This window comes from Lynx canadensis, chromosome B3 (genome assembly GCF_007474595.2).
Source record: "Lynx canadensis isolate LIC74 chromosome B3, mLynCan4.pri.v2, whole genome shotgun sequence".
Classification (NCBI taxonomy): Eukaryota; Metazoa; Chordata; class Mammalia; order Carnivora; family Felidae; genus Lynx; species Lynx canadensis.
In genome coordinates this window covers 135115665-135133402 of record NC_044308.2, presented here as the reverse complement: position 1 = coordinate 135133402, position 17738 = coordinate 135115665, and the positions used below count along the sequence as shown (strand labels likewise).

General features: G+C 45.6%; 1 protein-coding gene across 1 annotated transcript in view; it reads left to right on the top strand.

Moving 5' to 3' along the window:
- Window positions 1-10945: 10945 nt before the first annotated feature.
- Window positions 10946-17738, top strand: part of LGMN (legumain) — a 36084-nt gene continuing 29291 nt past the window's right edge. Inside the window, exon 1 of the mRNA XM_030319825.2 lies at window positions 10946-11054. The gene's annotated coding sequence lies outside the window, so the exon portion shown is untranslated. The remainder of the gene's footprint in view (window positions 11055-17738) is intronic.

The following is a 17738-nucleotide window of genomic DNA, read 5'->3' as shown; positions in this document are numbered from 1 at the left end:
AACTGTACCTGTTTATTTATTTATGTTTATTTATTATTTTAAGAGAGACAGACATTTATTTATGTTTATTATTTTAAGAGAGACAGAGCACAAGCAGGGGAGGGGCAGAGAGAGGGAGACACAGAATCCGAAGCAGGTTCCAGGCCCTGAGCTGTCAGCACAGAGCCCGATGCAGGCTCAAACCCACAGACAGCAGATGGTGAGATCATGACCCGAGCCGAAGTCGGATGCTCAACTGACTGAGCCACCTAGGTGCCCCGAGATTACTTCAAAAAAAAAAAAAGAAAAAAAAAAAAGAAGTCAATCTGAGAGGGCTAAATACTGTAGGATTCCAACTATATGACATTCTGGAAAAGGCAAAAACCATAGAAACAGTAAAAAGATCAGTGGTTGCCAGGGGTTGGCGGAAAGGGATGAACAGGCAGAGAACAGAGGATTTTTAGGGCAGTGAGACTAATCTGTTTGATACTATAATGGTGGCTACGTCATACATTTGTCAAAATCCATAGAACGAACAACCCCGGAAGTGAACCCTAATGTAAACTGTGGACGTTGGGTGAAAATGATGCGTCAGCATAGGTTCTCTGATTGTCGTAAATGGACCAAGATGTTGATAGTTGGGGAGGCTCTGTGCACGTGGGTGATAGGGGACATAGATGAAAACTCCCTGTACTTTCTGCTCAATTTTGCTGTGAATCTAAAACTGCTCTAAAAGGGGCGCCTGGGTGCCTCAGTCATTTGAGCATCTGGCTCTTGATTTTGGCTCAGGACTTGATCCCAGGGTCGTGGGATCAAGCCCTCTGTTGGGCTCCATGCTGAGCATGGAGCCTGCTTGGGATTCTCTCTCTCTCCCTCTGCCCCTCTACCTGGCTCACACTCTCCCTCTCTAAAATAAAACAAAGCAAAATAAAAACCTGCTCTAAAAAAAAGAAAGTCTATCAAAAACAAATAACCAGAAAACCATCATATACACCTGACTTGAGCGTCACATGTAAGTTGTGATGGTTTCAGTATAAGGGATGTTCTTGGTGCTCTGCTCAGTTCCCACCCTGCCAATGGGCTAAAGGAAGCTGTCCCCTGCCAGGAGATGCCTGGGAAGTAACACTCTCTCTTCATGGCCAGTGACTGGCTGATGTGGGAATTGACAGCTCAGCCCTCTTGCCTCTGGGTAGAAACACCTCTATGGTAAAACTGTACTTCAGAGTCTTCATGGGATCAGCCTGAGGCCCACTTCTTCCTGACCCTTTTCCCCTGCCCTGTCCCCTTCCAACACTCCCCTCTAGGTCTGTACCACGAGCGAGCCCTCTGCAGCTCACTAGCACTAGAATCATCTCTCAGGCTTTGCTTCTAGGGACCTGATCTATTACAATTCCTAGACGACATCTGACACTGTCTGGAGACATTTGAAGTGTCACAGCTGGGGGAGGGGAGGCTGCTAAACATCCTGTAATACACACATGCAACAGTCTCCTACACAAAGAATTATCCAGCCGAAGATGTCAATAGTGCTGAGGCTACGTAGCCTGGCTTAGCCTTCATCGAGGAAGCACTCTAAGGCAATATGATTTGCAGGGAATGAGAACTAGATTTAATCATCTCTCCACTACAATTCTTTTTTTTTTTTAATTTTTTAATGTTTACTTATTTATTTTTATTAACTTTTGAAAAACGTTTATTTATTTTCGAGAGACAGAGAGACAGAGCATGAGCGGGAGAGGAGAAGAGTGAGAGGGAGACAGAGAATCCAAAGCAGGCTCCAGGCTCCCAGCTGTCAGCACAGAGCCTGACGTGGGGCTCGAACTCATGGACCGCAAGATCACGGCCCAAGCTGAAGTCGGATGCCTAACTGGCTGAGCCACCCAGCCGCCCCTAATGTTTATTTATTTTTGAGAGAGAGAGAGAGAGAGGGAGGGAGGGAGACAGAACGTGAGCGGGGGAGGGGCAGAGAGAGACAGGGAGGCACAGAATCTGAATGAAGCGGGATCCAGACTCCGGGCTGTCAGCACAGAGCCTGATGCGGGGCTCGAACCCACAAGCTGTGAGATCACGACCTGAGCTGAAGTCGGCCTCCACTACAATTCTGAAGATCAATCTCAGATACCACATCCAGCTCTTAAAAAGAACTTAGAGCAGGGCTTTTCCAAAGCTAGTCAACAAGCACATATTGAGCACTTCCTATTTACCAGGCATTATCTGAGCACCAGTGGTACTAAGATAAGCAAAACGTGCACAGCTTTTGTCTTTCTGGAGCTCACATTCTAGTGGAGAACCATACAAAAACCAGGGAACCCCTGCATTATTGCCTGGCTCTGCCACTTATCGCTGTGTGACCTTCGGCATGTTAGTTAATCTCTCCAGCCTCAGTCTCTTCATCTATAGAATGGGCTAATAATAGTATCTGCCATATAGGACTGCTCCTCATGGGATTATTGTAAGGATTAAAAGAATATATGCAAAAAAAAAAGAAAAAAAGAAAAAAAGAATGCATGCAAAGCCTTTAGACCACAGCTGGTATCTGTTAAGAAGAGAAATATCACTCAACCAAATAAATATAACATACAGTGTCAGAAGAAAAATAAATACAGAATACAACGTTGGAAGTTAAGAAAAAGAAAACTAGGGGCACCTGGGTGGCTCAGTCAGTTAAGCGTCCAACCTCGGCTCAGGTCATGATCTCCCAGTTTGTGAGTTCGAGCCCCACATCAGGCTCTGTGCTGACAGCTCAGAGCCTGGAGCCTGCTTCAGATTCTGTGTCTCCCTCTCTCTCTGCCCCTCCCCTGCTCATGCTCTGTTTCTCTCTGTCTCTCAAAACCAAAAAACATTAAAATAAAAAAACAAAGAAAAGAAAAACAGGGGCTCCTGGGTGGCCCAGTTGGTTAAAGCATCTGACTTTGGCTCCAGTTATGATCTCATGGTTTGTGGTTCAAGCCCCCTTTGGGCTCTCTGCTGTCAGTGTGGAGCCTGCTTTGGATCCTCTCTCTCCCTCTCTCTCTGCCCCTCCCCTGTGCTAGCTCTCTCTCAAAAATAAATAAGCATTAAAATAAATACATACATACATACATAAAATCTTTAAAAAAAATAAAAAAGAAAAAGAAAACCAGGTAAGAGGATGGTGAGTGATAGATGGAAGGGACCCTAGAGGGAGGGTGTGGGGTAGGGGTAAGGATGTCTATGTTATTTAATATTTGGGAAGGCCTTTCTGAGAAAATGACATTTGAAACTGAATTAAGTGAGGAAATACCTCGATCAATATACAAAAATCAGTTCCAAGTGGATTAAAGATCCCAAACGAAGTGCCATTATAAACCGACGAGATTAGTAAAAAGTCTGACAGTACTAAGTGTGGGTGGGGTCGTGGAGGAAATGAGAATTGCATACATGGCTAGTGGGAATGTGAAGTGGGACAACCCACTTGGAAACAGGTTTGGGTTTGTGAAGAAAAGTTGAAATGTCACTTATCCCGCGTACTCCTAAGAGAAACTCATGCATAGTGTGCACCAGGACACGGAAATAATAATATTCATGTCAGCATCGCTCCGACTTGGAAACAGCCCAGATGTTCACTGACAGCAGAAAGATGATTCCTCGTGAAATGATACTAGGTAAGATGCTGCAATGAGGACGAATGGGCTACTTCTATAAGCGGCCGCGGGGAAGACTGTCCTCCACGTAACATTTACCAAAAGAAGTAAGTCATGCAAAAGTGAAATAAGTCAGACAGAGGAAGACAAGTACCATATGATTTTGCTTATGTGTGGAACCTAAAAAACAAAACAAATGAACAACGAAACAAAAACAACAACAAAAAACCCAAAGAGACTCTTAAAATACGAGGAAGGCAGGGGAGTGGAGGGCTGGGCCCGATAGATACAGGGGATTCAGAGGTACAAACTTGCAGTTATAAAATAAATAAATCACAGAGATGAAAAGTACGGCATAGGGAATATAGTCAATATTATTGTAATAACATACGGTGATGACATTTATCATGGTGAGCACTGAATAATGTAGAGAATTGTTGATTCAATGTGCTGTATACCTGAAACTAACATAAAATTGTATGTTAATTATACTTCAATAAAAAAAGTTAGAGCATTATGTACCATACAGAATTGTCGAACCTCTGTGTTGTATACCTGAAGCTAATATAACATTTTATTTCAACTGTACTTCAATAGTAAACATTAAAAAAATTTTTTTAATGTTTATTTTTGAGAGAGAGACAGAGACAGAGTGTGAGTGGGGGAGGAGCATAGAGGGAGGGAGATAGAGAATCTGAAGTAGGCTCCAGGACCTGAGCTGTCGGCACAGAGCCTGACGTGGGGTTTGAACTCATGAAACGCGAGATCATGACTTGAGCTGAAGTTGGATGCTTAACCGACTGAGCCACCCAGCTGCCCCAGTAATAAAAATTTTTAAATAAAGGGGCGCCTGGGTGGCTCAGTTGGTTAAGCGTCTGACTCTTGGTTTTGGCTTAGGTCATGATCTCACGGTTCATGAGATTGAGCCCCGCATTGGGCTCTGTGCTGGCAGTGCAGGGCCTGCTTTGGATTCTCTCTCTCTCCCTCTCTCTCTCCTCAAATAAACATTAAAAAGTATTTTTAAATAAAGAAACAAGGCATAAAAGAACAGTATGATCACAATTGTGTGAATTCAATGACTCACCTCTGTTGGTGGGCAAGGAGGTGAAATCAAATTATATTGTTTAAAGTTACAAACTTAGATGTTAACTGTACAAAGAAATGCAAAGAAATAATGGTCATCACTGATGAGAGAGCATAAGGCAAGCTGACACCCCAGAAATGTGCCCTCCTCCCCGCAGGTGGGAAATGTATAAAATTCTTCAGGCTCTCCCAGCTGCCCAAGAACAAAGAAAAGGACAGAAAACAAATGGTTAAACTGATCGAGTCTCCATCAGTTTACAAATATCTCAGTCATATTAGGAGAAAAGGGCAATCTTATGAATAGCCTAATCTCCCAGACTTCCCTACTGTCTTAATGCTAATACTTTGCTAGAGAGAAAAACAACCTTAGCTTGACAATAGCTAAGCCTCCAGTAATCTGTGAGTCTTCTTTCGCATATGGAAATCGCTTTAAGAAATTTCCTCTTGACTTTACCTCCCCCAACTCCACACTATATAACCAGTCACTCTTTGCAACCCCAGTGCAGCTCTTTCTGCCCACGGGTCCTGTCCCTGTGCCTTAATAAAATCATCTTTTTGCACCAAAGATGTCTTCAAGAATTCTTTCTTGGCTGTCAGCTCTGAGCCCCATCACTCCAAAACCCCATCCATAATGACAGGATCAGTCTCTGGAGGGTGGGGAAGGAATTTTGGCCAGGTTGGGGCATATGGTGGTGGTGGGGGGGTGGCTACTGAGGTGCTGGTGACATTTTATTTCTTGACCTGGGTGGTGCATGGGTGATTTTGTTTTACAACTATTCATTCAACTACATTTTATGCACTCTTCTGTGCACTTGCTATATTTCACAATACAAATAAAAAAATAAATAAGTCTTGGAAATTCAGTGGAAAGAGCCTTTCAGGCAGAGGAAAAAGCCAATGGAAGAGTCTGTGGTAGGAATGAAATGGGCATGTCTCAGGGTCACCAAGAGGCCAATGTGGCTGGCAAGGAGGGAGGGAGGGGGCAGGTGGTAAGTTGAGGTCAGAGAGGGAGCAGGGGAGCCAGGTCACGGAGGGCCTTGTAGGCCACAGTAAGGTTTTGTTAGGACAGAGAAGAGATCTTCTTTCTAGAAGTGTAAGATCTAAAAGTGTCAGTTGCCAGGCTGCTGTGTAGGGGGCAGGTTGCAAGATGGTTGTAAGACTCATCTAGGAAGTGCAGTGGGGATGAATGAAGATGAAAATGAACAACTATTGAGTAATTACTATGATGTGGCTTCATCTCTATCAGCAATGAATCTCTACCACCAACCGGAGGCAATTGCTTTTGAAGGGCTCTCATGATTAGAGTAGGCTCACCTGCCCAAATAATCTCCCTTTGCCACATAACATAATCATGGGAGCGATATGTAATCTGTTAAAAAGGCAAAAATTCAACTGCGTAAATTTGAAGATCAAATTGGCTTTATTCAATGATTCACGAATCAGACAGCACCCTGCTAGCAAGTAGAAAGAGGCTCAGAAGAGCTGTATAAAATGGAAGACTTACAGGCAGAAATGGGTGGGACAAGGAAGTTACCGGTAAAAGACAAGACAGGACTGTTTCAGGCAAGGTCACTTTTCCTGAAGGGCAGGAGGCCAAGGGGGTGGGAAGGGTAGGCATCTATCATGCAGATTATCTCCTTAGTGTCGATCAGGAAATTCCAGGCTGATTGATTTAAAATTCCACTCTTGGGAAAGGCTGAAACTGCAATTAGGTTAGGCACGAAGTCTTGGTTTGGTACTGGGGCTTAGCATAAGGGACTCCATTTTGGATCTGCCATTTCTTTTTTAACACATCATATTGAGAGGTTTCACCCACCCTGAAGGAGGAGGAGATTATACCTGAGTAAGGGTTACTTGGGCAGGCCATTCTAAGAACACTGTCTACCACAGAGTTAAATAAATGTTTACTGATTGCTTGGAAATCTTTCAAAAACAACCAGGAATAGACGGCACCCCCCACCCCCATGTGTTCAGGACCACAGCAACCTGAATGTGCCTTTATCTTGCCATTTAATTCAACTGATATTTATTGACCGACATGACAGCTACTATTTGGGGCACTGGGGTATAGAAATAAATAAGAGGGACTCGGCCTCTGCTCTTCAATTTTATTGGGGCGCTAGGGTAGGAAATTAAGAAATGTATAAAGAGAGATGCTAAAGCAGGGTGAAAGGCTATAGAGTAAACAGGCTTTTCTGTGCTATCTTAGGTCAGCTGGCCCAGGATGGCATCTCTCAGAAGCAGGAGCCAGCTGTGCGACTGGAAGGGGAAGGGCATTCCAGGAAGAGGGAACTGCATAGGCAAAGACAAGAAGACCACAGGAGCTGGAGCGGAGTGAATCCGGTGGCAAGAAACGAGGTCATGGGAATAAGCAGGAGTCAGATGATATTAGCCAGGTAGGATTTTATTCAGGGAAGAGGGGGACAGTTTTTAAGCTGATGAAAAGTTTCAGAAGTGGATAGGCCGCACGGCCACGTGAATGTGAGTAATGCCACTGAACTGTACGTGTAAGAATGGTTTAAATGGCAAATTTTATGTTATATACATTTTACTAGGTCAGGGAGCAAGAATTCTGGTCCCCTCAAAGGTCCTTCTAGCTGGACTAAGAATCAAATTGACATAAGACAGGTTGACAGGAGAAAATCAAGTTTCATGGTGTATGATGTACTGGGAATCCACACGGACATGGAAATTCTAAACACAAGCAAAACGTAAGTCATGCTGAACTAAGGAAAGGGGGTAGGGGTCTGGAATCCAGAGAAACCTATGCACTTCACGTAATAAGAGGAGCAGGGGCGCCTGGGTGGCTCAGTTGGTTGAGTGTCCGACTTTGGCTCAGGTCATGATCTCACTGTTTGTGAGTTTGAGCCCTGGGTCGAGCTCTGTGCTGACAGCTCAGAGCCTGGAGCCTACTTCAGATTCTGTGTCTCCCTCTCTCTCTCTTTCCATCTCCCACTCCCACTCTGTCTCTCTCTCTCTCTCAAAAATAAGTAAACGTTTAAAAAAAAAAAGTGGCACATTCTGGGAGGGTGGGGACTGTCCTGAACCCCTTCATTTTCAAAACTGGTCTCCATTTGAGTTTGATTCTAATTAACCTCTAGCTGAACTTTCCCCTGCCCCCAAATACAACCTACCCCAAACCCTCAATGGACTCCCCTGTAGCTTGGGACAGTTTGCTTGTCTCAAATTGCAATTCCTCTGCTATTCCCAAATAAACTCATCTTTTTTGCACTTGCCTCCGTTTACCCCTTTATTTAGATCAACAATATTACATACTTCAGTTGAAATAGTTACATTTAAAAAAAGGTCGGTCTCTCTGCGGTGGGGACAATTGACTGTAGGAATCCTCAGGGCTCAGGCTAATGCCTGACACTTTATCATGCACTCAATAAATAGCTGGCACTTGGCTAGACTCTGTTCTGAGTTTTTTTTCACTTTGTGTTTCAAGTCACTTGAACTTAGCAACAACCCTACGAAACACAGAGAAGTGAAGGGATGGTCCAGGACCCGCCCCGCCCCCCCCCCCCCCCCCCCCCCGCCCCATGGCCAGGAGAAACCCAGGAAGTCTGGATCCAGAGTCCATGCCTTTAACCTTCACATCGAACAGAATGACGGACTGACTGAGTGACTGACTGACTGAATGGTATGTTGAGCCCTCTCTCTCTCTGAACCAGCGGTTCTCAAGGTGGAGGGAGGTGTGTGTGCACAGATTTTGCCCCTCTCTTCCCCTCCCCCTCCCCGGGGAGACTTTAGGCAACCTCTGGAGATGTTTTTTTTTTGGTTGTCACAACTTGAAGGGAGGGTGCTCCTGATCGCCTCCAGGGATGCCGATGCTGCTGAACATCATTCAAGGTGCGGGACAGCCCCCCAACCTCCCCCACAGGGCAGAGAATTACCCGGCCCCAATGTCAGTCGTGCTCAGGTGAAGGAACCTTCCTCTAAACTTAACCAATTTCTTTCATGCTCTCTCCAACTCTTATTGCTTTATAATCTTAATCTTGCACATAGTCTCCCACTATTAGATAAAAAAAAAAAAGGACCGAATGTGAAATGGCTCCTCAGTGCTCTTATCTCTGGTGACTGGGTTATCTGCCGCATTCTTGCGGTATCACATATTTATATCTGGTTTGAGCCTCGCTAAGCTCTGAGTTTCACACTGTGACTTTCCTTGTGAGAATTCTTCTGGGGACATTTGAGGGGGTGTCCCCATGCCTGTATGTTTACAGGAAGCCTGCCACCCTCCTGCCACCCTGGAATTGTTTTGTGCCTCCCTCTTCCCTCCTGGTGCACCCCACTGGTGCTGCCCTTCCCACACCATCCGCTAATGCACGTACAGGTATCAGAGCACACGCGGTGCCCAAGGTCAGAGATTCCCATCTTCTTGTTCTCATCATGCTCTTCACCCGGGGGGGAGCTAATATTCGTGGGGCATGTAATTTACAAAGAGACCTTACAAAGTAGGTGCTGTTCTTCCATTTTACAGTTGAGGAAACCCAGGCACTGAGAAGCTAAGTAACTTGCTCATGTCACACGGCTCGTAAGTGCTGGAGTTGGGATTGGAATCCAGGTAGCTGGACGGCAGAGCGTGAACCCGGTTCTCACTCCAGGCCCCTCTCCTCTCAGCCTCCTCGTTGCGACTGGGCTAAGCTGGCCGCCTTGCAGTCTCTTCTGAGGTTCGCCCGGCCATTACCATGGCAAACCCCAGCAGCTCATCAGTCCTCCCTCAACTTTCAGCCATCTTCTCTTGTCCCACACTCTGAGCTCAGTGTTGCTGAGGGAGACGGAAGGGACTCTCCCTGGCCCCTCATTTGCCTAAACATGTCTGGCATCAGGCCACCACTTCTTTTCCCTTTCACCTGTGAAAACCTAACCAGCCAAATGTCACCATTTATTCTGGGTGACTTGAGGGAGTGGTTGAGGACACGCTCTTCCTCTTTTACTAGACAGTGAATTTCCAAGGGGGAAGGAACAGACTCCCATTTCTCTCAAGGCTCAGCTACACTTGGCACATAAGGGAAATCCACTAAATGTGCCCTTGAATAAATGATTCAATGACCTCCCAACACTCCCCTCGGAGGAAGACCGTGAAAGCATAGTGGTCATGAAAATTGGTTTTGGACTTGGACAGAGCTGGGCTTAAAGATCATGGTCACTTTGAAGCTATGAGTGTGGAGGAGTACTTAACTCAGGGTTGGCAAACTTTTTCCGTAAATGGTCAGACAGCAAATATTTTTGATTTTGTGGGGCACATGGTCTCTTGTGTAACTACTCAATTCTGCAGTGTTTGCAAAACCAGCCAGAGATAATACCTAAGCCAGTAGGAGTGGCTCTGTTCTCACAGACCTTTATTTACAAAAATAGGGAGCAGGCCCAGGGCCTGCTGACATAGGACTTACAGTAAGAAAAGATTAAAAAATAAGATCAAATGAGGCAACCCACGAGTGTGGCCCTAGATCTTACACTTGATGTCCTTGGGTAGGATTGCCCTTATTCCCTCACATCAATTCCATTCAGTTCAATTTACTGTGCCACATGGCACTGGCATGCATAGTATTTCTTCTTTTTCCCATTTCCTTGTGAGATAATATCAAACATTTGAGAAACAGCATTGCATAGGGATTAAGAGGATAGGATTCTGGAACTTAGACTGCCTGGGTGTGAGTTCTGGCCCCACCACTTCACAGCTATGTGATCACAAGATTAACTTACCTTCCGTGAGTGACCGAACCTCCCTCAGCCGTCCTACCTGCAAAGCCAGGGCCACAATAACAGTGCCTATCGCTCATAGGGTTGTCTCCAGGATTAAACGGATCTGCATATCCGAATCTCCGGGGGATCTTTAAAGATTCCAAAACCCAGGACACGTGCAGACCAAGGAACTCACGACATATCTGGGGTGACATAGGGCCATTCAGTACTTTTGAAGCTTCCCTAGGTGATTCCAAAGTGCGACGAGTTTGGAAGCCACTGGGTTAAAGTGCTCCGCGCGCTGGTTTTGATCCTTCGGTGGACACTTCTGGAATTACTGCATCACCAGGAGGTCCCGCGCACCCCGGGACCCCCCAACCCTACTTCGTTGCTAACCCTGTTCCCCAGGCTTAGCGAGACCCTGGCTAAGAAGCCCCGGCCGGTGCATGCTGGAACTTGTAGTCCCTTTGGTTTGCCGGCCCTGCCTCGCCCCGCCTTCCATTGGCTTTCTCAGACGCCCACCCCGAAGTTCCACCAATCACCGCAGCGCGGCTGGCCATTAAAGTCTGGAGCCGGCAGTTGCTCCGCAATCACTGCAGGGCGGACATCACGAGGCGGCTCGTCTGAGGCTGCGCGCCGCGAGGAGTTCCCACGGTCCTGCCGCCCGCCGCTGCCGCCGCCTCCGCGGTCGGTCTGCTGCAGGTAATTACAAGCCCCATCCGGGGACCCGGGCTAGGCCGCACGTCCCGGGCCAGGGTTGCTTCTCTGCTCACGTCCCGGGTCAGGGTTGCTTCTCTGCCGCGGCTCTGGGTCTCACGGCCGCGATTTTCAATTTCCCCGACCCTTTTTGAATAATCCTTTTCTCACCCCGGGAAAGAGGATTTCGGGAAGCGGTGAATCCCAAGGGAAATGCGGCGACCTCTCAGCCCGCCCTCCCGGAGGGTGGTCGTGGGCTGATGGGGGCCCTCTGTTGCGCGAGCTCTGGCTGGAAGCCCAGGCTCTTCCCAGGCGCAGGGAGAAGCGGGCGCTCGGAGAGAGTATTTTGCTCTGGTCCCACAGGCAGGGCGTGCCAGCAGGGTCTGGGGCTTGGTTCCGACCTTCAGGATCTAGGAGCAGTTCAGCTTCTTGGTGCTTTTTTTTTTTTTTAATGTTTTTTTTTTGAGAGAGAGAGAGCGAGCGCGCACGAGCGGGGGAGGGGCCGTGAGAGAGGGAGACGCAGGATCCCCAGCAGGCTCCGGGCTCTGAGCTGTCAGCACCCAGCCGGAGGGCGGCTGGAACTCACCAACGGTGAGATCGTGACCTGAGCCGAAGTCGGACACTGAACCGACTGGGCCACCCAGGCGCCCCAGCTTCTTGGTGTTTTTAATGCGGAGGGTTGCATCCATTTCCACCCACTTAACTACCACAACAGAAATACCCGAACGTATAAAAACATCCCTTCCCAGAAGTTAGAGGTGCCCTAGTTCCCAGAGGCTTGAGCTGGTGGGACTCATAGGATGATTCACTTCTAGCATGAAAGTGAAAGCTTGGTTTGGTCCCCTGCCCCTAACTATTAGAGGTGAGGTTGTACCGACATGGGTCATTCCAGGCCAAGAATTGTAGGATCCGGGAGTTGGAAAAAGGAACTTTTACCACGTGCTTCGTTTTATAGATGCAAATAAATGCCTGGGGTTTGAGACTTGCACTGTGTACGTGGTGAATGGCGTAGCTCAGCTCTTTTACTGTAGGGTTCCATTAGTTAGCAAACGTTTATTGAGCCTTACTAAGCTCTTTGAGCAGGGGGCATTTGTAAAGGGGAGAGGCAGCCTATAGAGAACCAGTCCGGTGTTAAAAGGGTTTGCCCACGGGCAGCCCATTGGCAAATCTAGCCCAAATCTAGATTTGTGGGAAGAGGTAGAACTTAGTTTGAGGGATGCACAAGAGCTAGTGTGATGGAGAAGAACGTTTCACCTGGAAAACAGTGGGTGAAGGCATAGAGCAAGGATTTTGGACTCGAATCTTGAAACCTGGTTGGAACAAGGGATTTCATGCGGGTGGTGGATTTCATGAGCTCTGTTTCATGAGAAGATAGCGGTATATCTTGCAAGGCGTCCCGTGCTGCTGTAAGAGGTTTAGATTTTGTCCTGGAAGCTTGGGAAGCTGAATCCAGTAGGTGTGTACGTTAGGTAGTCTGTAGTGTGGAAAAATATTGGAGAGAGGTCACAGCAGGGAGCACAGGCAGTAATTCCCAGGAGAATTGGTGAGGCTTTTTGAAAAACAGTTGCAGTTGGGAAGGAGAAGAAAAGAGAAAAAGTTCTGAACTGTTAAGGAGGTGAAATACACCATACCCAATATTGTTCAGTAAAAGTATATTGAAGTGAATGCTGTTTCTTGAGTTGTCCAACCTATACACTATCTCGAGAAGAACCACCCAGCACTTCTTTTTTTAACTGCAGAAGTTGCTTTGTAGACCATAATTCACATCCCAGTTAATGATGGGGAGATTGTCACATGTATCAAAGATGTTGAAATCTGAAAGGTTAAGCCCATGATAACACTTAAATTTTCTTGTAATCCAGAAAATGCAAATTAAACCTATAATGAGATCACTTTATGTCCATCAGATTAGGAATTATAAAGTTCAGTGCAGTTAAGAAATGATAGGTATTTAAAAAAAAAAAAGAAATGATAGGTATTTGAGGGAAAGATTCACTACTGATAGAAGGGTATCTTAGAACAGTATAGCTACTAGCAAAATGAGTATACCTGAAGACCTAGTGGTTCCACTTCTAGAAAGTAGCCTAAAGAAATATACATTTGTATGCAAGGAGAGGAGTATTAGGATGTTTGTTGCAACTTTGTTTATAGTGATAATGTTTTGAAACTGCCTAAAAGTCCTTTAGAAGGGAATGTTTATAAAGCGCACATATGTGTTTTTAAAGGTATAATAAAGTGAATGAAAAGAAATGCTAACTTACGATTGTGGTTATCTTGTGGTGTGGGGAGAATAGAACAGGATATGGAAACAAATTTCATCTGTAACATTTTATTAGTTTTATGGGGAAAGACTCTTCACAGATTTGCAAAATATTAACAGTTCATGGGCTTAATGATAAGTTAACAGTTGTTTTACATTATACTTTGTACACTTCTGTAATTTAATGTTTACCCTTCAGTTTCTTTTTTTACAGTTTATTTATTTGAGAGAGAGAAAGAGAAAGAGAGAGAGCAAGCAGCCTCCCCACTGCCAGTGCAGAACGCAATGCGGGGCTTGAACTCATGAACCGAAAGATCATGACCTGAGCCGAAACTAAGAGTCAGACACTGAACTGAATGAACCAGCCAGGTGCCCCTACCCTTCAATTTCTTGAAGTATAAATTAACAAAATTTAAGTTAAGAATTAACATCTAACTGTAAAAGTCTTTCAGTCATTTTGGTAAAATTCTACAAACTGAACTGATATCAGGTGTCAAAAATAGTAATTTTGGTAAAAGGAATTCAAGTGTCAGATAGCCGTGAAAATAAAAATTTGGATAAACTTAACCATTGGGCAAATTTTACTTTGCTAAATTCCAAAATTATTCTAACCGTTAGGAGATTTTAAAAGTGTTTATCGACTGTCCATTTTGAAATGTTTCAATTGCTCAGACTTTTTGTAATGTTAAAAAATAATTTTTAAAAAGGTAAAGTCGTCACTCTATAGGTACAAGGGTGAACAAGTAGTAAAGATTACATTTAGCTTACATTGAGGAAACTTAGTGCGGTGGTTACAACCAGTTCAAAGGCGACTCCATGGTATGGATATATTTGTAGATCAGAAATAATGAAATAAATATGCAAATGGAAGGCAAAACTGGCTTCTTTCTACAACCAGAAATCATCTGAACCTCAGCTTGATAGAATTCATTTGTATATCTTTAGATAAGAATTGTTTGGGGTGCCTGGGTGGCTCAGTTAAGGGGCTGACTTTGGCTCAGGTCGTGATCTCACGGCTCATGAGTTGGAGCCCTGCATCAGGCTCTGTACTAACAGCTCAGAGCCTGGATCCTGCTTCAGATTCTGTGTCTTCCTCTCTCTCTGCCCCTTCCCCGCTTGTGCTCTGTCTCTCTCTCTCTCTCAAAAATAAAGTAAACATTAAAAAAAAAAAGAATTGTTTGCATTGCTGTTAATCCAGTTTACAGAGATGTGAAGAAAAAGTTCCATAGAGTCAGAATTAGGTAACCTTGAAGGACGTACTCTAATCTAGAATCCAGTTTGCCATGGACTCAGAAATTTTCCCTATAGGAAAAATATTGATTACCCTGAATAAGATACAGTTTTCAATTGAGATTTAAGATACGATCCAGTTGGATTTGTTTCAATCTCACTCTTCAGACAGGAAGTTTAAAGGTTTGAGAGCTGAATCTGCCCTAAATAATTTAGTTCTACTATCATTGTACAGATACAGAAGCTAGAGACGGAAGCTTCTCCTGTGAGTTAGTAGCTGTGTGTCCTATGTTAGAACTTGGCACTACACGCTTGTTAAAAACAGCAAGACAGGTTTTATTCCAGCAGTTTTATTAGGGACAGGTGCTTGAGTGTAGATCTGAGCTCAACTCAGAATACAGCAAGGATAGCTAGGATTTATAGGTGGGCAGAGTCAGTGGACGGAAAATTACTAAGTCGAACTTGATTAGATATCAAAGGGGGGCTTTGATTCTTGCTAAACTGAGCTCACCAGGCCAAGACCTAGTGAGAAGGGGGCTCAGAGGGACTTGACTCCAGTTCGGTCAAGGATAGGTCCTTATCATCTCTCCCTGTGTCTTGCATACTGTCAGTCAGGGTCCACTAATGTTGATCTTATTGTAAGCCCCAGGAGAGTAGAGAGCAGGATCAAAGACCTTCAGGATCGGAAGGTTCTTTTCAGATGTCCTCGACTAGCTAGCTGCTTTGCTTGGCTTTGATGGTTCCCTGTTTCTAAAGAGTCAGTAGCAAATTGGGGACTGGCATTGAGGTCACACCCAGTGGTGGTTAAGGTGTGGGCTTTGGTGTCAGACGTTGGTTTGAACTTGACTGTGCTACTTAGGGTAGTCCTGTGATTGGGGCCCCCTCATTACTTGTATTGCTGGTGACAGTTTATCTAGAATGGGCACTCTGTCCCACACCTAGCAAATGAATGGAACCTTACTTGCTAGTATACTTCAAGTCAAGTGGAGTCCTTTGATGGAATTACTGACCTTGTGTAACCCTGTAGCCTGAGAGAGACGCAGGGCTAGTGGGAACAGCAGAGGACTTGTCACTGGAGGCGGGTAAAATTCATTCGTAAAGGTTTGACCGATGGTCTTGACTTTGTGTGGTTCAGGTTCTCCTTTGGTAGGTTCTTTTAAGAGAAGAGCTCCTTGGGGCGCCTGGGTGGCGCAGTCGGTTAAGCGTCCGACTTCAGCCAGGTCACGATCTCGCGGTCCGTGAGTTCGAGCCCCGCGTCAGGCTCTGGGCTGATGGCTCGGAGCCTGGAGCCTGTTTCTGATTCTGTGTCTCCCTCTCTCTCTGCCCCTCCCCCGTTCATGCTCTGTCTCTCTCTGTCCCAAAAATAAAAATAAACGTTGAAAAAAAAAAAAATTTAAAAAAAGAGAAGAGCTCCTTGTACAGATGGCCCACAAGTGCCTTAAAATAGTAAGGTGGTGAGGAGCACCGGGGACGACCTGCTGGTGGAGGGGTTGGGCCCTGGGTAGGGGTGCTGTGCACCCACCTGTGGTTACCCGGTTTTGCAGACATCCACATAAACAGCTCTTTTTTTGTGACGAGCAAGGTGACGCAGCGAAAAAAGCAGCCTCTGGACCAGATCTGTGTGTCAGCCCCAGGCTTGCCGCTTACCAGCTCATTTGTCTCCCTGTCCGGCCTCGCTTTTCTCAGCTCTGAATAGAGCGATGAGACTGGCTCACAGGCTTTCGCGAGGATTGGGTGGAGTGAACATGGCGTGGCTCATTGCAGAAACCCGCAAGCATCCCACTCTGCCGCCCTGTGCAGCATGTGAACACGTGTCTCTGTAGGGGAGACCTTCTCTCCTCTGGTAGGGGTAACACACGTCTGTGTCATTTTCTCCCCACAGATGGTTAGCAGACTAAACACATCCCCACTACAGTCCCCTTGGAGATCTTTCCACTGTTTTAAAACAGGTTAAAACAGTGCCCCATCGCAAGCGTGTGCCATGGCTGATTTAACTCGACAGCCCTCTGTAGAGGACACATTTTGCCATTAGAATGGGTGGGCTTCCTCACTTCCTTAAAGTCTTTCCCTTTTGACGAGATCGGGTGCGTTTAGGGTGGTGTGGCCGTAGACAAGTCTTTCCCTTTTGAAAAATAATGCCTCCCACTTCCACTGGACTCTGCCTCCTGCCTTGTATTTGCTCCTGATGGTCATCCCCCCTGACAACGTGTGGATTTCAGTCGTGTGTCTTCCCACTAGAATGTCAGCTCAGTGAAGGATTCTGTCATTTGGTTCGCCATTCTGTGCTGTGTTTGTTGGATGGATGGGTGGGTGGGTTGGACTGTAAAAATAGCCATCATGGGGGTGCCTGGGCAGCTCAGTCACTTAAGTGTCTGACTCTTGGTATCGGCTCAGGTCATCATCTCACGGTTCATGAGTTCAAGCCCTGCATTGGGCCCTGTGCTGGCAGTGTGGAGCCTGCTCGGGATTCTCTCTCTCTCTCTGCCCCTCCCCAACTCACTTTCTATCTCTTTCTCAAGATAAATAAACTAAAAAAATATAGCCATCCTGAAGAGCTAGTTCAGTAGGGATCATTTACTTTGCCTTCGTGAACTTTTCTCTTTGACAGAACAAGAATCACAGGCATGTCGCGAAATTATTTGTGACTTTTGCCTGATGCTTGAACTTTGTCAAGAGTATTGCTGATCAGGAAATGGCCGGGTGAGGCTGGTTGCTTTGAGACGTGTTCTTGCTGAGGACAGTGGAAAGCTTATGTTACTCATCTTTATTCTAGACCCCAATATGTTTCCCCAAATGGTATTAACACGTGTTTTTTTAAGTGACACTTTCCATCAGTGTCATACTGTGAGGCCTTTAACTTGCCATTCTGTTCAAGGAACCGTACTGCGTGTTTATAAGAAACAGCAACAACAAAAAATCGCAGACAGGAACCGTTGCCAAATGTTAGCTATGAAAATGTCACTTGCATATTAATAAAGCACTTTTCCCCACTGAGGTGTAGCATGCTAGTGTATTAGTAGAAGAATGACAAATGAATATGAATTTGTAAAAATAACCTGGCGGTGCTTTTTCGGTACCTGCTGTGATGTTTGCCAATATAGGAAGTTAAGCTGGTGGTGTCCCTTCTAGGGTTCACAGTCAGGCCAACTTCTTGATTCTGGGTTTTTTTGTTTTTTTGTTTTTTTAATGTATTTTGAGAG